The sequence below is a fragment of the Canis lupus genome, chromosome 9 (genome assembly GCF_048164855.1).
Source record: "Canis lupus baileyi chromosome 9, mCanLup2.hap1, whole genome shotgun sequence".
Classification (NCBI taxonomy): Eukaryota; Metazoa; Chordata; class Mammalia; order Carnivora; family Canidae; genus Canis; species Canis lupus.
In genome coordinates this window covers 52569801-52595718 of record NC_132846.1, presented here as the reverse complement: position 1 = coordinate 52595718, position 25918 = coordinate 52569801, and the positions used below count along the sequence as shown (strand labels likewise).

The 25918-nt window shown below is 41.1% G+C and overlaps 1 protein-coding gene across 20 annotated transcripts in view; it reads right to left on the bottom strand.

The window, feature by feature from the left end:
- NRXN3 (neurexin 3) overlaps nt 1-25918 on the bottom strand; it is a 1529630-nt gene that overhangs the window by 1244532 nt on the left and 259180 nt on the right. The gene's annotated exons all lie outside the window — the stretch shown is intronic.

Genomic DNA, 25918 nt, shown 5'->3' with positions numbered 1-25918 from the left:
AACACTCCCCAAGTGATTCTTCTGGGTACTAATATTTGAACACCTTTGGATTAAGATTTATGGAGGGTGTGATATTATTTCTCTACATGGTGAGGAAACCAGTATTCATATGCTGACATAGTAGTATAATGATGGCCTTTCCCAAACTATTGCTGTTGGTCACCAGTCCAATCCTCTGTCTCTCTAGCAGCCCTTATTATATGGTAGCTTTCTACTATTTTTGCCTCCTTTAACAATATGGCATGGGAACAACATTGGCAACTATCAATTCCAGCCCTTAGCAACCGGATGCCCAATTTTGAGCTGGTTTTCTAAGGTGAAGGAAAAGATCATGGATAGATATTAAGCTAACAGATATGACGGCCACTAATCATGATTCTCACTCAATATAACTTCAGGCTACCATTGTCTGATAAAGAAAGCCAGCAAGCACACTGGATCTGAAATATACTGGCTTAGAATCCCTTAGTGTAGAGACCTGGTATCTGTATGTTTAACAACACTGTGGTTGCTTCTTAGCAGTTAACACAACACTGGTCCACAGACCAACAATGCGGAGCAAGTGATCTAGTATAAGATCTGGGACAAATGTCCAGCTCCTAAAGATGAAAGCTTTCGCCATAGTCATGTATACTTCAATATAGGTTTAATTTGTTAACCATGAATATGAATAATAGCTGTTTATTCAATAACTATACAAATAATTAGAAAGTTAACTATATCATTCCCTGTCTCTTACTCTCTTCTTATTAGATGTGCAATGGTTAGTCCCTAAGCAGGTTTGTCAGAGAATATTCCAATGGTATACCACAGATGAACCCTTACTTAATATAACTTAATTTTAGCCTGCTTTGAAGCAGGTTCCCAGTGATGATTTTTGCTTCCGGGTATTCATGCCCTTGTGTGGTCCCCATCCACAATTAAGAGAACTGAACTATGCAGTCAATAGGGCATTGAGGAAACGACAGTGTGACACCCAAGGCTAGATAATAAAAGACACTCCTACATCTATCTTTGTTCTCTTGAACCACTTGCTATGGAGATGTAGCTGCCATGTCATTAGGACACCCAAGCAGCCCTCTGTAGAAGTCCACATAGTGAGTAACTGAGGCTTTCTGCCAAAAGCCAGAACCAACTTATAATCCATGTAAGTGAACAACCTTAGAAGGTGATCTTCCAGCTCCAATCAAGCTTTCAGACAATTATAGCCCTGGTGGATGTCATAACTGCCACCTTATGAAACTTGGAGCCAAAAACACCCAGCTAAGCCACTCCGGAATTCCTATCCACAGAAACTGTTGATAAATAATAAATGTTTATTATTGTCTAAAGCCACTATTTTCTGTGGTAGTTTGCTATGGAGCTAGTTTAGTTAGCTTGGGTTAACACCTAGTTTAACCCAAGATGGCATCAGAGCTCCAAACTCAGGTCTCTCTCTCTATGGCCATAACTGAGCATGCATCTCAGGCAAAATTACTTCATTCTTTCGCCCTTAATGTACTCTATTAAAAAGAAGTTTCACAATAGAGAGGTTTTTCTTTTAAGGAGTCTTAGTAACACCCTACTGTATCAAACAGGATTGGTTTTAAATGAACATCCTTGTACTTCTCTACCTGCCAGGGGAGTTGTGAGGCTTAATTAATTACAGATCTTTGGATGAAAGGAACCCTGAGCACTGAGAATTATCATCAAACAGGACTAGCAAAAATGGAAAAAAAAAAAAAAAGACATTTTCTCTCTTTGCTTGCTAAATCCATTTCACCTAAGATTTAGCAAAGGCTGAGTCACCTATTGTTTAGAGAATATTCAATTTTTGCTGAGTGCAGAGTAGAAACAAGCCAGCACAGCAGTAGAACAGGAAGCCCCTGTCCTTCAGCTTAAAATAGTTTCCTTTCCCAAAATAACCCCCAACCCCTCTTTTAGGGGGGATAGCGTGGGCACTGGGATCACCTGAGCTCACAAGGAGGAACAGTGTGATCTAAGTCCCATCTACCAGAATTATCTCCATTTATAACCAAAGGCTTCCTAAATCATGAGCCTGACAACCCCAGAGACATTTATGCCTTCCCTGGGCAAACATTAAGTAGAAGAAATATACTTTGGGGGTTCTTTTTTAATGTTCTAATGATAATGCTCCTGCCAGAGGAAGCCCAGGTGGTCAGAACTGATTCTCTACCTAAAAGTGATATGGTGATTGGTAGAGGCCAGGTAGATGAGTTAAAAAAAAAAAAAAAATCCCTCGGGCTTGAATTAAAGAATTCTTCCTCCACTCACTAAACCAATGACCTTGGCTGAGTAAGGGATTTAACTTCCCTGACCTTCCACTTCCCCACTGCAGAAAGATAGTAATATTGGTTAGGCTGTAGATCCCAAGCACTTCATGCCCTCCCTCTAGGTCCCACAGTCCTTCAAATCCCAAAGGCAGTGCCCAAAGAGGAGGAAAAACCAGTTCACTGGGTCTTAATGCTGAAGGTTTCCTACACTGAAGGGTCTTGTCCATCCTACCAGGCCTGAGGAAGTATGGTAAAGCATGGAACACTCTCGCTCTCCAAGGCTCTTTGGAACTTTCTCTTCTAATGTGTGTCTTTTCTGCAGTTATAAGATTCCAGCTTGGAATAGCCTGGGCCCTATCTCTTGTATCGATTCCCTTCTCCATGGGGTTCTCAGCAGGCATGCAGGGACTGAGTTTTCCCTTTCTCTAAGTAGTAAAATCAGAAGGGTAGGTCTGACTTTTCTTTCAGGCTATTCAGGTCTGCCAAGGTTCTCTGTGTGGTACAAAATCCTGTTCAGTGTCTGGGAGCCCTAAGCCCCACCTACCAATGGAATGGTTCCTTTGTTGTTTCACTTCCCCTGTGCATAGATTTATCTTAGTCCTTCATGAGCAGGGTGGCTGGTCCAGGAGTTATACATATATTCCTGGACCACTGCTATTAAAATCATGCCTGGATAGTATAATTATCTACAACACTTGACTGATGTAATGATCAAGAGAAATAATGAGGATGAACAGGTTCATAAACATTAAAGCAAGGTACTCAAATTAGTTATTAGTATGGTCCCAGAAGGATCAATACCAACTCTGACCTAAAGCAAAAAGACTTGCTCCATAAGAAAGAAAAATTGCATGGGGAAGGTGGGGGAGCAGAAGTAGGCTCTGAGCAGGACTTCCCTGCCTTCAGCCACACTTGTTTAAACCAAGAAAAGGTCTGCTGAGTTCAAGTAGAGACAGTGTCCCAGGACCTTAATTATCTTGTTGACTCCATTAGATCTCATTGTGCTAGCAGTCACTGCTACATGACACGGGGCTTCCTCAGATCCCAGAGCTATCCTGCATTTCTTGGTGTGTGTGTGTTAAACACGTGGAAGATGAGAGGAGGAGGCAAGAGAGTGAATAAATGGAAGAATGGAGATACTCTGGTAGCACCAACCAGTTTGTTCTGTTTATAATATGTAACAAGAGCTCTTTTCAGCAAGCTTGTTGGCCTTTATAATGTGGTCTTCAAGGACACCCATTCCACTCTGTCCTTTGCCCTGATGCCATAAATGTCCCCAAAGATCCAGACTATAACACATCACGAAAATATACTCACCCAGAGTGAAGGCTTCATAACAACAGAAGCAAGAGCAAGCCCAGGCAGCAATGACCTAGTCCTGATCAGGATGGACAGAATAATCCCTGCTCTGACTAACTCCTGAGTTCTGGTTCTAGTCTTATTCCTGAAATTTACGAGCTATCTGAACTTGGGCACATTGCTGGAAAGAGTCTCAGCTTTTCCATCTGTAAAAAGGGGGTGTTAACACCTGGTCTAGCCACACTAGGACAGTTGTGAGGATCACATGTGGAAGGATTTGATATCCTATAAAGTGCTTCAAAACATAAAACATAATACCTTACACTGCCACAGATGGCACACAGCCATTTTTACACGCGTGCCTGTCCTTCCTTTCCTCCCCACCTCCATTTCTCTCCTTCTCATCTGGCTCACCGTTTATCGCCTATACTTGCTGTTCCTCTTCTCTTCTTCCTTTTACCTCTCTTTATAATTTAGGGGTGCCAGTTGGATGCAACAAAATCCATGTGTGTTGACCAACCCCACTGAGAGTCAAGAACAAAGTAAAATGGTAATTCTTGATGCAAAACATTTTCAGAAACTCTTTAAGGAAGGGTCTATATCTTGATTATAAGTGAAGTTTATGGAGCAAACAAAAACAAACAAGCAAACTCTCCTCTGCATAAGCATAATATTGAGGTAATAAACTATGGTAATACCAACTGCATGCATAAGTATCACCCTAAAACATATGAAAAGTACAGATGCCTGAGCCCTATCCTCAGAGATCTGGTGGTGAGATGGGGAGAGAAGGTATTGAGGTACTCAGAAATGTGCCCTTTTCATAAGCCTTCCCCACCCCAAGGGGACTCAGATGACCATTTTGGGGAACCCTAAACCCAGGGACATTGTCAGTAGCATACCTAACAGGAGTCAACTTGTATTATGCAATTAAATATTTCCCCAAAATAGATGAGGCTTATGGAGGCCAAAAATAAACCAGAAGAAAGTCAGGGAGGCAGCCAAAAACCCAAATGATTAAAGCTCTGCCAAGAATGATTTATGAGCACGGGGTAAAAATCTTAATATTCTGCTGTTGACTCAGTGACTGACTATAGACAGATAATTGGTCTACAAATATTTATAAGACATTAACAACAAGAAGGTCCAGAAATTATCTAAGATGTGACAAGGTCAAAGCTCAGACTAACAGGATGAAATCAAGGAAGAGGTAGTTTTGGGTTTGCAATCAAGGAAACACTCATATACTGAGGTCTAAGACATTGTGAATTTACCTCCTCAAAAAAAAAAAAAAAAAAAAGATGGAAGTTGCATTGTCTGGATGCGAGAGAGAGAAAACTAGATTTGAATTGGAGGACAGATGAGTCAGATGACATCATGACATTTTATATTTCAGACCTTCACAGGGAGGTTTCCCAGCATCTGTCCTTGAAATAGAATTAACCCTGATATGCCCTTGTGCTTCAAGCACCAGGTGTTGATCCAGGTAGGGTCCTCAAAGTTTCTGGTTTCATCCTCCAACTGCTCCTGTCCCCATGCCCTGGCTGGCACCCAGCAATTTCATGCTAATTCTGAGCCCACCCAGAGCTTAACAAGACTCTGTCATACCAGCCCTTTGCTATGGCTTGCAACCTGAAAACATGGATTATTCACAGTGAAAATTAACTATTTAGGTCAGTGATTCTCAACTCTAGCTGCACATTAAATTTATCCAGAAAAAAAAATTTTATTTAAATACAGCTGCCTCGTCTCTATCCCAGACCAATTAAATAGACACTTTGGTAGAAAGACCCAGGCATCAGTATGCATTATAAGGTCTCCAGATGATTCCATGTATGGGCAGAAGAACACTGGTTTAGATAATGATTGCAACGTAGGCTGTACATTAGAATTTTCTGGGGGAGATTAAAAAACAATAAAACCAAGCCACATTTCTAGCAATTGGAACTTAATTGGTCTGGAATGATACTCAATTATCAATATCTTTTAAAAGCTGCTTAGGTTATTTTAATGTGTGACCAGGTAAAGGACTCTCCTAATGGGAACAGCTCCAATATGTCAAACTTATTACGTCCCTCCACCTTTGATCTCTCCCATATGATGCCCCTGCCCCCAGATTGAACCCTGCTTTTTTCTGCTGAATGCCTTACACCACAATTAGCAGCTTCCCCATCTTATCAGTCAGCCAGACTAGGGTTCCTTGGAGTCATCTTTGACTCTACTGTCTTCCTCATTCCCATACCAAAGTAATGGTGGAGGAGCTCACATAACTATTCCTTCCTGAGACAGTATCTCTCTCTCACTGAGAAGGTCAGGATAACTTCCTTATAGATCTCCACACCCCAACATCTTTGCTGCTGGGGTAGTTTGATTACAATAATAGCTCAAATTCTTCATATCTACCTGTAACCACAACATTTCAATTGTAAGTTGGCAGTTCTTCTCACCTATAAATAGGCTAGAGTGTCTATTTCCCCAACCTATGAATCTGGGCTAGCCTGTGACTTGCTTCAGTCAGTAGAAAGCAGTAGGAGCAAGGGGATGTCAGCTCCAAGCCTAGGCCTCAATAGGTCTTGCATGTGTCTACTCTTTTCCTTGCTTCTCTGTGATCACCATAAGAAATATATCCAGGTTACTCTAAAAACAAGCCTAGGCTAACCTAGAAGAGGATGAGAGACCATATGGAGCAAAGCCATATGCCATTTAAGAAGGTGACAAAGATGGAAGAGAGCCCAGCCAAGATCAGTGAAGCCAACTAGCTTACCTGCAGCTGACCATTAGCTTAGCTGTAGCTGACCACATAAGCATGAGTGAGCCACTGTGTCCCCAGACCAGATCACCAGATCTGTCTTGCAAACTCAAGATTCATGAGTGCTAACAAATGGCTAATTTTAAACTACTGAGCTTTTAGTTGGTTTGTTACACAGCAATAGCCAACTGATTGATATGCTTGTCTGATAAAAATCCTTAGCCATAATAAAACTACTATTAACAATAGTAAGACTTCTAGGAGATATATACATGTATATTTTTACAAAGAAGAGGTATAGAACTACAGGAGGAATGAGAACAATCTGTGTGTATGTGTTTGTGTGGTCTAAATTTTCACAATGATAATAATATTAAAAGATCATCCAGATGACCATTAATAATTAAAGTACTACTAAACAGTTTCAGTGCTCACACCTGCAGGAGGGACTATATCTGCATTTATGCCAGTTATAAGATATTAATAGTCATGGGCCAGTGAGGAAAGAACAGAGATGGGCCCAAAACACAGATGTGTTCATGCTAAGCAAAGACCAAATAACACCCCTGTGTACCATACAGTATTTCCTTGGAGTAGGAAAAAGGAGGGGGGGAATTAAGTGAATACACAGCACAGACAGTATGGGAAAGGCCAAATTTTAAAAGACCCAGGCTGTAGCAGACAGTACCATATTCACATCATTCATGAAGATTTATTTTTATATATATTACAAATTGGTCACATTAAACAAATACTGCTTAGTTTGTAACATATAAGCTTATTTTGGTTGTATACTTGTAGCACAGCATGAAACTAACCCATAACAAATTTTATTTTTGTAAATATTCAAGTAGTATTATAAAAATAAGTTAACACAAATTGCACAAATTGAGGGATGGGATGCTACCAATATTTTTTAATCTTTAAAAAGCATCTATGTGTCTTACATGTTTGAAAAACTCGGTATCAGGGTGTTTAATCTTCATGCCCACTCTATAAAGCTGATCTCATTGCCCCAAGAAACAGGTGAGGAAATTGATGATAAGAAAGGTTGAATGACTTGCCCAAACACATGCCCTTAGGAACTGGCAAAGTTGGGATACTGCTTCCAGGTCTGTCTGGTTCCAAACACTGCATCTTCACTCATTTTGAACAAAACTTTTTTAGAGTTAATAACAAGGCATAGAAAACCTAATTATATTTATACCCTGATAATGGATAAGTATGGCAGATAGAATCCTGGAGAGCAATAATGAATGGAAAGCAGTATTTGGGGATGTAGCTCTAAATCCCTCATAGGAAGGAGTCAAAAGACACGGTCTCTTTTTCATAAAGCAAGAAAGTATACTAGAATTCTGTTGGTAGAACAGAATTATGAACAGAAACATGTTAAACTTTTAGCAGCAGAGAAGAGAATAGGCCACAGGGGAGATAATTGTTCTTTTGTGTTGCTTCTGTAAACATTTGAATATTTTTACAATATATACAAATTGTTTTCATAAATTTTGCTTTTCTATTTTATTTTCACTTATATAATTTTAATTTTAAAAGTATTAAGGGTAAAAACATAATTAACCTTTTGCCTTTGAGAGAGATTAAGTAGACTGCATAGTTCAAGTCTTCAGAGAATCCCTTAAGTAGGTATGGTTAGATGCCCTCTGAATATTCTTCCCTACATGATTCTTAGATTTCAAGATACCCCTAATCTCCCCTTTTAGTCATCCCATTATCCTTGCCCACCCCCACTCCTCAGTTGTAAGTTGTGTATCCTCAAAATTTCTCCTTTAAAAAGATTAATAGGGATCCCTGGGTGGCGCAGTGGTTTGGCGCCTGCCTTTGGCCCAGGGCGCGATCCTGGAGACTCGGGATCGAATCCCACGTCGGGCTCCCTGCATGGAGCCTGCTTCTCCCTCTGCCTGTGTCTCTGCCTCTCTCTCTCTCTCTGTGACTATCATGAATAAATAAATAAAATCTTAAAAAAAAAATAAAAAGATTAATAAATAAACACGTAGATAAATAAGCATCATAAAAAGAATGGTAAATAGGAATAATAACAGTCAATCCTCATAAAGAAAAGTTAAGGGATATTTTGCAAACAAGCAATACTGAACATCTCTGTGTTGCATAATGGTCTATACAAAATAATGTGTAAAAGCTGGCTGGAGGGGACTGCCTGGACATTTCTCTTAGTTTTAAGCAAAAATTTACTGAGCACTTGCTTCATCTAAAACAACATACTGAGGGGCGCCTTGGTGGCTCAGTGGGTTAAGTGTGGACTCTTGGTTTCAGCTCAAGTCCTGATCTCAGAGTTGTGAGATGGAGCTCTATACTGGGCTCCCTGCTCTCCAAAAAGTCTGCTTGAGATTCTCTCTCTCTCCCCCTCCCCCTGCTCATGCACTTGCTTGCTCACACATGCTATCTCTAAAAGAAACAAATAAATCTTAAAAAATAAATAAATAAAATAATCCACTGAGTTTCCATAATGATTATCATGAAGGAAGAGAATTCTGTGACCCCTATGGGACCACAGCCCATATCCATGAGACAGAAATGAGATACCTTTCTTCTGTGATACACCTAATGTGTATCTGTGCCTTTAATATAATTCATACATAATAATACACTGAGTACCCACTATGTGTCCATGATCATGGAAGAAAGAAAATAAAGGAAAAAATTAATTTATTGAATACCTATCATAAGGCAGACATAAATGATAATAATCATACATGTATCTATATTCACTTGCGGTTGCTTAAAAAATTGCAGGACAGAAAATTCCAGCAGAAGCCCATAATTTTTCTATTTTTAGACCATCATTCATATAAGGAGGATGAGGCAGGAACACTTTTGCAAGATCTTATGAAAATGGTTTCTATGCCTAAGGCACCAGACCAACTCCTCGCTGCCACTGAGACTATCATTATATTATTCTCAAATTATTATAACACTACATCCACAAACTTGTATCAAGGATGTTAGAGGACCTTTGAGAAATGCCAGAAATGGTGTACATTGGGATAGGTTAAAAAAGTTGAGGGCTGTTTTTGTTGTTGTTGTTGTTATCATGTTCCAAACCAACTGGTGGGAAGTGGGAAGAGCAGGTAGAGAGGGTGAATAGTACAGAGCCAGATTAGGAATAGAGTTTGAGGGGCAAGTAGGTGTTGTTTGAAGGTGAAAGAAAAGTAAGACACATGGTTCCTAGTCATATAGGGCCCTGAGGACAAATGTACTCAAAGCCAAGGCGTTTTTTATCCTCTACCCTTTTTTTTTTTAAGATTTTATTTATTTATTCATGAGAGACACCGAGAGAGAGAGAGAGTGAGGGTGGGGGGCAGAGGGAGAAGCAGGCTCCATGCAGGGAGCCTGATGTGGGATTTGATCCCGGGACTCCAGGATCACGCCCTGGGCCAAAGGCAGGCACTAAACCGCTGAGCTACCCAGAGATCCCAAATCCTCTACCCTTTATTCAAAAGATGGCCTTGTCCCAAGAGGGGAACCGAAAGCCAGTCTCTAATTAATCTGAAACAAAAACAAAGGGCAGGAATGGTAGATAGATAGATAGATCAATTGATTGAAAGATAAATAAATGATGGTATATGGCAACAGGCCCACAGTTTGGGGATCCACGTACCCAACTTTATTCCCCACTTTTTCTCCAAACAAACCCTCCAATCCAACCTAATAACTTTCACCCAACCCAGGCTCATTCCAGCCTCTTTCCAGTTCACTGCTGTATCTCCTAGAGCCTTAATCCATTCATTCTACTATTTGTGGAGTGAACTCATAAATGAATGACTATCACTAAGTTAAACACTTAAGGATTCAAATTCCTGCCAAATTCTGGATGGATACAGTTGGGACTCCCAGCGCCATTTAGGAAAGAAACAATGTAGTAACTTCAGATTATTACTCAGAAGAGAAGGTCAATGACAAATGACACATTCTGAGGCCATGAGGCCTTATCCAGGGGAAAGCATCTTGCTCTCTAACCTGTAGGAAAAGCTTGTAACAGCTGCCACCAGTTCTAATTCTTTTAAATGCCGTTGTTCAACCAGTGTGTATTCACAGCAGTTTAAAATAAAGAACAGACATCCCTAAGATATATTTTAAATTACAAGTTCGTTGTTATTAGAAGAACTGCCAATGCTACAGGAGGAAAGCACTATACCAAAAAAGAATTATATTTAATTCTAGTCCTTTTATTTATCCATTTTGCCAAGATCACTTAATGTGTAACGATGGAGGTAAAATAAAAGAGAAAAACAACAATGCACAAATTCTCCTTTTATTTTTTAATAAGTAAATAAATTAAGATGTCTGATAATGGGAGCTGGAGAAAGACAGATGCTTTCATTAGCACATCCCAATGTGCAATCTGAGGCAGGGGAAGTCGAGAAGGTCTTTTTTCATTGCAGTTTCCGTCAATTTATAGTACAATTACCACTGTTGTCTCATATGTTGAACCTGAATGTTTTGAATTTTAAAAAGTGGACAAATCCCCCATCTGTTTTTCAGAGCAAATTCATAAACACAGGGTGATGTGGCACCTGGTGACAGCTACCCAAGGAGATCTGTCCTTTTGCCTGTCTGCATGCGCCTGGTCTCTGTAAGAGAAAGGAGGGGAGGTAGCTACTTTGGAGACTGACAGTATCACACCCATCCTGGAGGGTGTCCATGGATATTCAGGGTATCCAAAGGGACTTGCTGGAATTCCAGAAAGGCTTACCAGAGGACCAGGAAGCTGAGCCTCCTTCCTAGAAAGAGAAGGCAAATGACTGTATGCTGAGCACCATGCAATGGACCTTGTGCCTGGGGCTTTATCTCATTGATCTCTCATGCAAGCCTGTGGGGAAAGTATTACTCTCCTCATTTTATTAGAAGGAAATTTAAAGATCACACAACTGTTAAGTGCAAAGCTAAAGTTCAGAACCAGTTTTTTTCCAGCCCCAGAGCACCGCCTGCTCAATGGAAGAAAAACTGATCTTAGATTGGGTCTGACTTCACACACATACATATTTTCTTTAGGAAGTGATCTGGAAATGCATACTTCAATTATTCTGATTTGCGAATTTTCTGAGTTGAAGAAAAAATTTTAGGATTTGGGTTAGCAGTTCTCACAGCTCACAATGATCTCTGACAGCTTGGGGAACAATTCAGAAGCCTTGGAAGCTACCCTCTCAGTTCAACAAATACCTTTTTCCCTCCTTAAATCAGGGCTCAGTTCTCTAATGGGTTGGATGGCTAGATGCTGGAAATGGTCCCCCAGGGGAGAGGCAAAATGTCCCATTACTAGAATTACCTGAACACAAACTAGGTTAGAGTCTGAAGGAATACCCATGCAGAATGAGTTGCATATTGGCTATGGCAGCAGAATTATCCATCAGAGGCATCTTTGCAAGAATCTTTCTGCACTAAAAGAAGGGAATAAAGGAACATACAAGTGGCCACCAGAATACTCAGAGCAAAACGCCTATGTCTATTGCAGGCTTGATGTTCGCAACATGGCTCTGGAAAAAGGTCTTCCTCTTTCGATATAAGTTTTACATGATTGTGCTTCTAAAGAATTCTGTCATAATGATGTCCAGAACCTTTCCCCTGTGTGCCGAGCCTTGCAATGTTAATTACCAACGTATCTCACACAGCTACACACATGCAAGTGTACACACAAGATTCATGAGAGCTGTACCAGGAAAACTGCTGATCATCATTTGAACATCCTAAAACATGAGTATCAGATGCCTGATTTGAACCTTGTGATTAGAATTGACAATCTATGTGTTAGTTTGTGGACATTTAAAAATGTTTCTGTGAATATCCATCTCTCAGTTAAAGAGTGTTTAGACATGTGCCAACGGGCCTGATTTTAGAGATGCTTATATTCAGTTACAAATGAGATATAAATAAATATTTGTTGGAAGGGAGTTAGGAAAAAAAGGAGCAGGCAGGCTGGCTGGCTAGTTGATTGATAAACTTAAAATTATCTTCAGATGTCCACAGGAAGAAAAAGAAAAAAATTCCTAATATCACAAATCACCAGGCAACTTTCTCATATGTTAGCCACATACCAACTGATTAGGGACCCAAGAAGGGCAAAATCTCAGATCCAGTACATAGTCCTTTCATTACACTTGATTTGTGTTCATAGCCAGTCCTATTTTGATCTTTTCTGTGCCCCTTAGTTTCACCTGCTCCTGCCCAGGAAGTAGCTCCCCTCTACTATTCACAACCTCACTGCACCCTACATCCTCCATCACCCAACAATGTGAGGGGTGTGTGTCTTTTCACCATCTACCCCACTTTCTAGATGTTCCACACCACACCACAAATTATCAGGCTCTTACAGGAAGTAATCCTTCAGGGCTGGAAAGGAAAGTCGGAATCCTGTGGGATGACCCCATCAGAAACAGCTGAAGCCTTTCCATAGGCTGAGATGGGGAACAGAATGAGAGAGTAACGACGTTTATGTGGTGAAAGAAAACTTTATATTCAACCAGCATCTTTCCTTTGAGCACTTCATACAGTGAACATGAACTCATTTGCTCTGCCAATATCCCCACGAGATAGATAGCCAAGCAGGCATTATCTTCTTCATTTTCAAGGAAGGATACCCCAGGCACAAAGAGGTTATGTAACTTGTCCAAGGTCACACAGCTAATAAGCATCCCCTATCTTTTGATGCCCTACTCGAAGTTCATACACCTTTCCCATTATTCTCTTGATTCTTTTCATTTCAGCAACAATAAGATGTAACCAGGTCTCTAGCAAAAACTCCAGCACATTAGCCACATGCCTCTGTATCTACACACTGGATAAATTGAGAAGTTGAAGCATATCTTTCCATAAGACATGAAAGTGGGGATTAACTGTGCTGGAAGTAGAGTCCAAATTGACGCAAAGGGAAAAGGGGTATCTCCCAAATGCCCAGGGTGCATCACTGCCCCAATTTCAGAGTTGGAAGAAGTCTCAGACTATATCTATACTGATATAGGATTTTCCCCTGCCCAGGACACATTCCCCTGTGCCATATTTCTTTGGGAGTCTTCTGTTTGGTCAGAAGGTTCCAATACAGAACTCTAGTGGAAGTTGGGGAATTCCTTCATAGCCAAATAGGAGAAGGAAGTGATACAATGGACCACTCTTCTCCTTATGATCCTTGTTTGAGAGGGAAGTATTAATAGCTAAAGTTCTTAATCTTTAATCAAGATTAAACTGTGAATGCCGTTTGGTAGGATTAGGACCTTACTTCATATGAAAATTTCAAACTACAAAATTGCCTCAAAAGACTCATTCTCCTTTTTACCCTCCCTGCCACTTAGAAAGAGATAAATACATACACAGATTCACAATAAGAGAAAAATGGGGCACAGGGACAAAATATGGAGAATATGATTTTACACAGCTACAGTAATTTAGGAAATAATCAACACAGTACAGACTGCCTACTGAGGGTTTTGTACCAGAAAAAAAAAGACACAATTGATTACTGGTGTCTGTCTTGGGCACAGATTTGGAGGGTGGGTACGCATGCCTCACCTTTTCATGCCTCTAATGTTGTCTAAGCCCCTCATTTTATACCTCAGGGTCTTTCTTAGAAGGCAATTCTCCATGAATATCTCACCTTTCTACATGAATTGGGCAACTAGCACTGGCAATCTTTTCAAGGGTGTTTGCATAGTAAAACATCCTTAAAACTTAAGATACTATCTCTCTCCTGGTCAGAAAGCAGATTTGTTTCCTGACCACAAAACAAAAAGAAATAGCATCTCCCTCCCCTGAGCCTTTCCAGGAGAGTAAGTTCTCCCTCTCTCCAAGAAGACTGGCTTACATTCCAGAGTAGAGATAAGGTTCTTTGTCTCTCCAGAGGGGAGGGTGAGCAGGTTACCAGTAGCCCTAGATAAAACCAGAGATCCCGAACTTGGCTGGGGTGGGGTGCTCTCTTTGATACACTCCACTGCATGTGGCCCTCACACCACTCTGTGGGAACTGGGACTTAGAGAACAGACGTAAGAGCTCTGGCCATTGCTTTTGCCATAAGTAACCAATGCTCTTTGTCTCTGACCCTGACCTTGTATCTTCTATCAATATATATACTGACAGTAGTGTGTGTATACATATATACGTGTGCATATATATACATGTATAAATTGCATGTGTGCATGCATGTGTAAATGTACACACACATGTATATGTGCTATATACTAGTATATACATGCATATATTAGTCACACATGTATATGTATATATAACGTGTATCTATACTATATCTGGGTACTGTGTACACATACATATATTGATCACATATGTATATGGTCACACACACACATATATATAAAAAAGTAGTGGACTAATTTGCTAGCTTGCTACAGGCTACAGCCTCAGACTTTTCAGTTTTTGACCTTAATGATTTTGATCTTCAGTTCAATGTTCTTTCCATTCACTGCAATGTATTGCCAAACTCTATTTTTGATCCTCTTGTCAAAAGGACCCATGATCTCCTCTCCTATTCACAACCTCCTCACACCTCACAACCCCCATCACACGACAATGTGATGGGGTTGCATCTTCTCACCATGGGTCCCACACAGCCTCACAAACCCTCTACCAGGCACTCACAGAAGTAATTCTGTGGGGCTGGAGAGGAAAGTCAGGTCTGAAAACAGCAGAGGCCCTTCCCAGGGCTGAGATGGGGGCAGAAGGAAAGGGTGAGGACATTTTCTGTGGCAGAAAAAGGAAGAAGATGAATGAAAATGAAAGAGCTAGTAAAAGGGAAGAGAACGTCAGCCAGAGAAAGAATGAGACAGAAATGGGGCATGCACAGAGAAGGCAACATAAGGATAGGACAGCATCATAGAGAGAGAAAATTAGTAACGTCGATTCTAAAAAAGTGAAGTCATAAATAGTGTAAAAAATCCCTCCCCAAATGCTTGAGTCATTATAGCAGAAAACTCTCTACACGCTCACATTTTCATTAACATCTGCATTTAACATAAAACCAAGGCCAGAAAGCCAAGCAAACTTATTCATAAGTCTTGCCTCATGCAGCTGCTCTGACATGCCTCAGGAAAGCACACCTGAGCAGGTTTCTGTGCCTTTCTTAAAAGGTTTATTTTCTCTCCCAATCTTAGAGAGGTGCTGTCACCAGGATCCTCTGATTTGAGGTCTCCTATGGTAAGGGGGAGAGGTTGTCACATGCAGAAAGACAACAGTGCTGTTTTGCCCCGCGATGTTTACAAAGGACAGCTTGTGCCAGACACATCCGCAGCGCTGCTGACAGGGCTCTGAGAAGAGGCAGGACAGACAGCAGAGGCTCCGCTGAATGCTGTGTGCATGTGAACGGTCAGCCAGACATTTGACGCCTATCAGGAAATTGTACTTGCAAATTCATTCAAATTGACTAAGCAAGGACCAAGCCTTTCCTAAACTAGAAACATAAGACCATAAGACAGTAGAGGAGTAACATTCAGTGAGCTGAAGCCTGGAAGCTGGAGGGAGCACGTGAAGAGTCAGAAAGGCCTCAAGAGCTGGTGCTGCTCCAGGAGTTGGGTTTTGCACAAAAGGAGGGAAAATAATCCCCCCTGGAAACAGGGGGTAACTGGCTGCAGAGCTCACAACACATCAATGAACTCCCCACAGCCTTCTCTGTAGAATGGGGACAGTGGTACTAATTGACTTCGTGGGGCTATTGCTTGGAAAAGAATAAAATGTTCTGAAGGTACTTGGTAAATATGAAGTGCTGTTCAAATGGCAATAATAACGTCAAATTTTATTTAACATCTTCATTAAGGACTCCGAGTGGAGCAGGCGGTCTGTTAATGAAATCTGCAGAGTACTAAACTGGCAACAGCTCTGCTTGGACAAGCAAACACCCAAGGGAGGCCATGCACAGTGAACCAATGTCCAGGATCACAGGTCGGGTCTCTTCCTCAGCTATCAATCCGGCTATCAATCCAGCTATCAATCCGGCCTTCTACGGGGGCACAGGTGGCTCAGGGAAATCACACTGAGCCTCCTCTTTGCCCCCAACCCCCATGGTTATCCAAGTAAAATCAGAGTACAGTGAACATCCAGAAGGATATGAAAGCTGTCCCAATGTCCACTCAAGATGTGCAAATGTGGAAGGAATGTAGGGAACTTCTCCCTCCTAAGACTTTGTGGAAGCAGGTCATAGTTAGGTAGTGTCATGCAGTTATATTACTTGGTGGTCTCCATTACTTGGTGATAACTCTTTCATAAGTTGAGCCAGCAGGCTTGGGTTCTAAGACATTGCATCCTCACTGGGTTTCCATCTTCAATGAGAAAAAGTGTGAGATTCTAAGCCCACACCTGGACCTGTACAGAGCACCACAGCCAAGATATCAAAAATCAACCTTCAGAACCCATGGCTATGCGGTCAACGCAACCCAAATAAGCCTGTGGTGGAACCCCAACTCCTGATCATGGCTTATAGGTCATGACCTTGCTTAGCTTTCCAATCTCACCTCTCACCATACTCACAGGTGATGCTCTGGCCAAGCTGAGTCATATGCAGCTCCTTGACCGTATATACACACTTTTCCCTCAGCTGCAAGCATTCCTCTTTTTCCTCCTTGTCTAACTAAACTGATGTATTTTTTGGGTCTCCACTCTCCCACAACTGCAGTGAGTATAAGTACATCTTCTATGTACCTTATACTTTCTCATCACAGATCTTAACTCAACAATTGCTTATTGATTGCCTTCTCTGAACCAGGCACTGTGGAGAAGATATGACATTAAACAAGACAGCCACAATTACAACTTCATAGGGGAGAGTGGTTCTGAGACTTGGTTATACATGAGAACCACTTGGGAAGCTTTTTAAAAATAAAATTTAATTAGTCTGGAATGGGACCCTTAAGAATGAGTATATTTTAAAACAAGTGGTTCTCAACAATGGCAGTGTTTGGAATTACTTAGGAAGATTTATAAAATACTGATGTCTTGGGATCCCTGGGTGGCGCAGCGGTTTAGCACCTGCCTTTGGCCCAGGGCGCGATCCTGGAGACCCGGGATCGAATCCTACGTCGGGCTCCTGGTGCATGGAGCCTGCTTCTCCCTCTGCCTGTGTCTCTGCCTCTCTCTCTCTCTCTGTGACTATCATAAATAAATAAAAAATAACAATAAAATAAAATAAAATACTGATGTCTTATGTTCCCACCCCAAGGCCAATACCTGGATCTAGGTATTTTCTTAAGTTCCCAAGAGATTCTAATGTATGGGCATGGTTGTGAGCCAATAGCCTAGAGGGAAGAAGAGACATTAAATACTCATCCTATTGATAAGATCAGCGTATCTATTTACCTACAACCCTGCTGGTCTATGAATTCCTCAAAAACATAGATCTTAAAAAAAAAAAAAAGAAAGAAAAAAAAAAACAAAGATCTTATCCAAGATATTGTTTCCAGGACCTGGCATTATACCAGCACATAGTAAGTAATCATTATTTCCTGAAAGAAGCAAGGACAAACTCTAACTATCTTGGTTTAGTCATGTACTAGTGAGCAAAGGCTGCTCTAGCAAACTATCACAAATGAGGTGGCTTAAACAATAGAAATTTATTGTCTCACAGTTCTGGAAGCTAGAAGTCTAAGATCAAAGTGTTGCCAGGGTTAGTTCATTCCTTCTGAAGGCTTTAAGGGAGAATGTATTATATGCCTCTCTCTTAATGTCTGGTGGTTTGCTGGTAATCAGCATCCCTTGGCTAGCAGATACATCACCCCCATCTCTGCTTTGAGCTTCACATGGCATTCTCCCTGTTGTGCATGTCCATCTCTGTATCCAAACATGCTTTTTTTTTTATGAGAACACCACTCATACTGGATTAGGACCCACCCTAATGACCTCATCTTAACTCAATGATCTGAAAAGACCCTATTTCCGAAGAAGGTCACCTTCCCAGGGTTAACACTTCAATACCCTCTGGGAGGGTACCATCAACCTACAACATTATGCTGGAGGAAGGAAAGGAGGGAGGTCAAACTCTTAAATATGTTTGTTGAATGGGATGCTTCCTTATGCTGGATCATAACTCTCTGACTTGACTTTAACCAGAGCTTTTTCTAGCAGTGCTCTGCTAAGCAAAAAGGCACAAAGTAGGCTAGCCCTTGGCAAAATGATGAATTAGCAAAGATTATCCACCCCCTTTCCTCCCAAGGCACCTTACCTATATTCCAGTTCTGAACTGGCTTGAAGTATCCAGCTGTCTGCTGCATCCAAACAGAGAGGAATAGACTTCCATATATGTACTACATGATTTAGTGTAACATATTGCCCTCTCAAGGATACTGGAAATTTAATTGAATAATCACGGGCAAAAAGAAATAAAAATGATAGGGATGCCCCAAAGAATAAATTCCTAAGGGTAGAAATGTAGGCATTTTGTCAAGGGAGGTCCAGGGAAATGGGGGTAGGGCAGAAGAAGACTCCGTGGTAGAAACCTCCCCCATCTTACCCCCTTCTTCATCTGAGACCCATAGGGCCTTAGGGGACTTGGCCTGCTGAAGGTCTGTTATGGTCACTCCAGGAAAGAGAAAAACTCTTTAGAAAATACTTCTACTCCAAATTCTATCCTGACGCCACCAGTGGTTAGCTATTATATTCTGTGAGGGAGGTATTCATATTTTTTTCCAAATGGAAACTCAGACTCTATTGGCAACTAATATTCAACAAAGTAGGAAAGACTATCCGCTGGAAAAAGGACAGTCTCTTCAATAAATGGTGCTGGGAAAATTGGACAGCCACGTGCAGAGGAATGAAACTAGACCATTCTCTGACACCATACACAAAGATAAACTCAAAATGGATGAAAGATCTAAATGTGAGACAAGAATTCATCAAATTCCTAGAGGAGAACACAGGCAACACTCTTTTTGAACTTGGCCACAGCAGCTTCTTGCAAGATCCATCTATGAAGGCAAGGGAAACAAAAGCAAAAATGAACTATTGGGACTTCATCAAGATAAAAAGCTTCTGCACAGCAAAAGAATCAGTCAACAAAACTAAAAGACAACCTATGGAATGGGAGAAGATATTTGCAAATGACCTATCAGATAAAGGGCTAGTATCCAAGATCTATAAAGAACTTATTAAACTCAACAGCAAAGAAACAAACAATCCAATCACGAAATGGGCAAAAGACATGAACAGAAATTTCACCAAAGAAGACATAGACATGGCCAACAAGCACATTAGAAAATGCTCCACATCACTTGCCATCGGGGAAATACAAATCAAAACCACAATGAGATATCACCTCACACCAGTGAGAATAGTGACAATTAACAAGACAGGAAACCACAAATGTTGGAGAGGATGTGGAGAGAGGGGAACCCTCTTGTACTGTTGGTGGGAATGTGAACTGGTGCAGCCACTCTGGAAAACTGTGTGGAGGTTCCTCAAAGAGTTAAAAATAGATCTTCCCTATGACCCAGCAATTGCTCTACTGGAGATTTACCCCAAAGATACAGATGCTGTGAAACGGCAGGACACCTACACCTCAATGTTTCTAGCAGCAATGTCCAGAATAGCCAAACTGTGGAAGGAGCCTCGGTGTCCATCAAAAGATGAATGGATAAAGAAGATGTGGTCTATACACACAATGGAATATAACTCAGCCATCAGAAAGGACAAATATCCACCATTTGCTTCAACGTGGATGGAACTGGAGGGTATTATGCTGAGTGAAGTAAGTCAATCAGAGAAGGACAAGCATTATATGGTCTCATTCATTTGGGGAATATAAAAAGTAGTGAAAGGGAATAAAGGAGAAAGGAGAGAAAATGAGTGGGAAATATCAGTGAGGGAGACAGAACATGAGAGACTCCTAACTGTGGGAAACACACAAGGGGTGGTGGAAACAGAGGTGGGGGGGGGGATGGGGTCACTGGGTGACGGGCACTGAGGGGGGCACTTGATGGGATGAACACTAGGTGTTATGCTATATGTTGGCAAATCAAACTCCAATAAAAAAATATACCAAAAAAAAAGAACTAAAAAAATTTTTAAAAAGGAAATTTAAAAAAAAATGGAAACTCAGAGCTTGACCTATGCTCACCACACAAGTTGCCTCTTCTCTTTAGGGTTGCATCTAGGAGCAAAGCCTCTGTGGATCTGGTCTAGTGGAATCCTCTACTAGACATGGCCCTAGCTTGGGTATTTGGCTCCAAGGCCACTCATGAGAAAGTCCACTGACTGCTATTTAAGCTGCAGCCACCAAGCTGGGGTAGGTGTGCATATAAATTGACCCTGACTGGTAAGGATATATTTTTTCAACATGCTTTTGGGGACTAGGATTTAATTAAACAAGTTTTCAGCTCTTTAGCTGTTCTTACCAAGGTTTTCAGCCATTTGGAAACACTGTTATTTATGACTGACAGCTGTCATGGGAGATGATAATGTAGGGAATATAAAAGATTCTGCATATTTTCCTCATAGCAAGGAAAAAGTACCAAGCTGGGAGTCATAAGGCACAGATTCTTGACCTGGATCTGTCACCAGCTGAGTGCTATTGGGGAAATCACCTCCCTTCCTCTTGTCCTCAGTGTTCTCAGATGTTAAATGGGAATAATAGCTGAGCACTCTTCTAAACTCTATACATCTATTGAATTACTTAATGCTCCAAACAGCCCTATGAGATACTACTACAATATTTCTATTTTAAATATAAGAAGATTGAAGCACAGAGTATTAGTTTGCCTCAGTTCACACTGCTAGTGACTAGTGAGCTGAGATTTGAACCAGGTAATCTGGCTCTAGCTTCTTTTCCCTTAACCACTATGCATAATAATAATAGTAACCACATCACCAGAAATAGTAATGATTAAATGAGATAATGTACATAAAAACTTGGCAAAATATTTAATAAATTTTGGCAGTTTTTTATTATCACATGGAGTAGGATTTCAACCAACATAGGGTGGGAAGCTAGATGCCCTCGCTAGAATTGTCTGGAAGTCTTTTCCTGGGCAGCCTGGGTGGCTCAGCGGTTTAGCGCCACCTTCAGCCGGGGCATGATCCTGGAGACCCCAGATAGAGTCCCACGAGTCCCACATCGGGCTCCCTGCATGGAGCCTGCTTCTCCCTCTGCCTGTGTACACTCTACCTCTCTCTCTGTTTCTCATGAGTAAATAAATAAAATCTTTAAAAAAAAAAAAAGGAAGCCTTTTCCTAAGGATGCAGTCCATAGTTTGCTATATTCCACTGTTTTCCAGACTTGATGAAGATATGTGAAAAGGACAATACCACATGAGTTTAGAGAAAAGTGTCCAGTTGAGCTAATGCACATCGATCCTTGATGGCTGCAAGGTAAGGCTGGTCTTAAGAATAGCCGGAGTAAGTGGTCAGACTTTCTAATCTAAAGACAGATCCCTTCTCTAGAGGCTACCCTGCATAAAGCGCTACCATCTTGGTTTAAGGACTGCCCTCTCTTTGTCCAGGCAGGACACTTACAACACAAATGCCCACCAGGAGAAGATATGCATGAAGTCCCATCTGCCACATCGTAAGTTAGTTCATTTCAGTCTTTTTTTTTTTTTTCAGAGGAGAATCATGTGTGTGAGCTATGGATAACTGTAGGGGAAGAGAGTATGGAAGGAAGGGGCAAAACATCCCAAACTTTGCCTGTTTTCACAACTTGGGTGTGCACCATCCTGGTTCCAAACACACTCATCTTGCTTCTCATCTAAGTATGTTGTGGAAGGCAACACAGGGCACAGGATGGAACTAAACTTACAGAACACGGTTCAAGCATCAGGCACAGTGCTTTGGGATTTCTCCAGTATTATTCTTTAATCCTCACAATATGGAAATGTGGTTACTCCTAACCCCACACCCACTGACAGTTTGGTTTTGTTTTAACGGATGAAGAATGGCCAGGGATATAAGTAATTTTCTAAGGTCCCACAAACTGTAATCAGCGCATCTGGAACTAGAACTCAGATATGCCCAAATTCTCAAGCTTATTCTTTGTGCCACCCCACACTGTATGCACAAGTCACTCAAACTCACGTAGCCCTGGGACCCCTGGGTGGCAGGGTTGGAGGAGACATAACCAGTGAGAAGGCATACAAACCTATAAACTAGCCCATGGAAGAGCTGACCAATTCTTCAGATGCAGAGCTCCAGGGGTGGAAGAAGTGGCAGCAGGTGAGCAAAGGTCCTAAGACCTTGCACCCCTGTTCTCTCTCTCTCTCTCTCTCTCTCTCTCTCTCTCTCTCTCTCTCTCTCTCACACACACACACACACACACACACACACACTCCACATGAAGCACCATCATCTGAAACATGGACTGCGCTGCCAGCTAGGCCACTGTGTGGTTGAGAGAAAAGTTATTTACAGCAAGGTCTGGCCTCTCGCGCCACCGTGTAATTCCAGGCAATTGCACTTCCAAATAGATCTTTTTGGAGAAAATCAACAGTGGCTTTGCTTTCAATCTACTGGAAAATGAAGTCTTGTGAATGTGTTACATAAGTCCACAGCAGGCAGAGTGAAGAATGCAGGAGCCCTCAGTTCTGCCAAGACAAGGTGAGGCTCTGGTTGCCCCATGCCTCTAGAGGCCCCTTCCCACCTGCACAGTTACACCATTGTGGACTATGGCCTTGTGGAGTAGACCAGGGAGGAGGGGGGAGCAAGGTGTGAGCGAAGCCTGCCAAAACCTTCAGTAGGGTTTCTGGAGAAAAGTCGAGAGGTCCGAACCAGAGAGGCACAAAATTGCCCTTCTATGGAGAATCAGGGAATACTTCTTGCCTCACTTAACCACAGTCTAATGTAATGGAAAGCAGTAACAGCCACCACACACCACATACATCACACACAACCAGGCAAACACATGCAATACCTATGCCCAAATTCTTTCTTCTCTACTTGTTAATGTTTGCTTTCCATTATAAAAATAATAAAATCTTACTGAAGAGAATTTTGAAAATACAGAAACACAGAAAAATTAAAATAAATTGCTTGCAATCTCGTCATACACATTTTTAAATATTTTTGTCATCAAACACATTTTTAACACATTGATGGATTTCCTTTCAGCCTTTGTTATCATCCATTTTCAGCTTAAAAAATATCTCTGATGCTCCTTCCAGAAGGCTTCAAGTATTCACCTCTGAGAACTTCTGTCAAGATGTTGATTGATGCATACCCAAGAGTTTTGGAAGGCTAGACAGTAAATTGATTGGTTGGATAAATAGCCAATGGTTCATTAGATTATGGAGAAGGACTCTTTAAGGGGATAAAAAGAGCACTAAACTGAGAGTCAGATATTTATTCCCATCCCATTTCTACCATTTTGTGTGTATGGTGGCAAGGGGAGCCATTTCTACCACTATCGACTGTAGAACCTTGGGTACATCATATATTCTTTAGGGGCCTTACTTGCCTCATCCACAATAAGAAACAGAGTTGTAGAATAAATTAGGTGTTTGATAAATAGATTCTTGCATTTCTTATATTTTCTGGGAAGATCACTTATCTTCCTGCATATAAGTCTTCTATTCTGTACAATGGGGATATCAACACCTATGCTCCACAATGACTCATAGCTATCGTGAGGGACAAATTAAATGGTGCGTGCAAAATGGTTTTGATAACTGTGTATAGTTATAAAAATGAAGGCTATCATTATGATTTTAAACATAGAGAAAAATACCTATGCCATATATCTTGTGAAAATACAAGGAGATAATAAATGCGATATTATTATCAAAGGAATAAAACACAGTATAGGCGTGTGATGAAGTGATCTGGAGAAGAAACAAAGAGAGAGGTGCTTTTCTATTCAGATAAGAAATCTGAAACAATTGGTATGGTGGGGGGTTCCCTGGGAGTGAGTAATGAAAGCAAACTATGAAAGTATCTTTCATATCTTTCAAAAGTATCTTTTCACCCCCTCTGTCTATAAAGGTACTCAGTGCTTACCCTCTAAGAATCTAGATGGAAAGGACACCTGGGTGGCTCAGCAGTTGAGCTTGAGCTTCTGCTTTTGGCTCAGGTCATGATCCCAGAGTTCCAGGATCCAGTTCCGCTTTGGGCTCCCTGCAGGAAGCCTGCTTCTCCCTCTGCCTATGTCTCTGCCTCTTTGTGTCTCTCATGAATAAATAAATAAAATCTCTCTTAAAAAAAAAAAGAATCTAGATGGAAGATTCAAATGTAGAGGGTGAGATCTGAGTTTGGTCCTGCACCTTAGCAAGAGTTGAGAGGGCCGAAGCACCTCTATCAGCAGAACCTTCCCAAAAGTGAAAGTTCAATGGGAAGTGCTCTCCAGCCCACAGACTTTTTATACAGTGAAGAAGCAGAATAAATGAGGAGAGGAGATAAGGAGGGGGCAGCACTGAGCCACATAAAATGCAGAGGAGACCTACTTACCCATCAGGAAAAACACATCAGTTTGGGGGATCCCCTGAGACAAAGCTGTCAGACTGTGGAATTAGTGACAGTGCACCACCTTCTGGTGAGCCTAGATATTGTACAATTTCCTGTGCTTTGAATTCTTAACTCTTGTTCCTGTTTAGAACTCATAAGGTTATCTATCTTTCCAAGTTAGCACGCTGGTTCCATAGCATCTCCCAGACCAAGAGTAGTCCAGAAAAAACTATTACAATGATGAAATGTGTCTTCAGCAGCTCCCACTTTCTTATTCAATTTGTTCTCTCCACCTTTGCCCTTCCACCCATTTGGCCACCTGAGCCCAATGCTCTTAATTCATATTTGTGTATTCATGACTTACTGAGTCACTTTCCCCAGTAATAGTTGTATTCTAAGGAAGATCAAAGCGAATGAGCATTGATAATATCCATCCTACATATTCATTCAAATGGGTATTGGGCATCCACTGTGTGCAAGCTATGATCCTATCTTCCAGGATCTCGTAACCTATTAAAGAAAGTAAAAATGTACCAAAATAAATGCACTTCCACAGTGCAAGGGGACAATCAGATGCACAGTAAAGACTAGATTCTGGAGAAATTCTGGAAATAAAAAATACCACTTATGATTGGGGTGGTCAGAAAAAGTGGTATTTGACCTAATATTTTAACATTTTCATAGGAGGAGGTGGAGGAGAAGAATATCTTGTGAAAGGAATAGAACACAAAAAGCATAGACTAGGGAAAAGACAAGACCTGCTTGCTCATGGAATATTTCAACCAGAGCATGTCAGAGTATAATGACAACTAAAGTGTGATAATGTTATAAAGTCTCTTTTTAAAATTCTGTCCTCTCAATCATCTCATGAGGTAGGTATTATTACTATAAGCCTATTTTACAGATGGAGAAACTGAGTCTAGAAAAGGTTTAATTACTTGCCTTACGAAGATTCTATAGCTGGAGAAAGAAGGACTTAGACCCAAGGATTCTATCTCCAAATTCCAGGCCATAGCAAATGTGATTAGCTCAGAAAGGGAGACGGCAACCATTCTGTGAAGGACAAGCTAAAATATCAGGTTAGTGGTGAGATTTCAGGCCCCATGACAGGAGAGTGGAGCTCCCCTTCTGTGGAGGTGACCAGATGCGATCTTCTTTGTCTCCTCTCTTCCAGACAGGGGCTGACTACTTACTGGTCATTATCTTTCTTCTT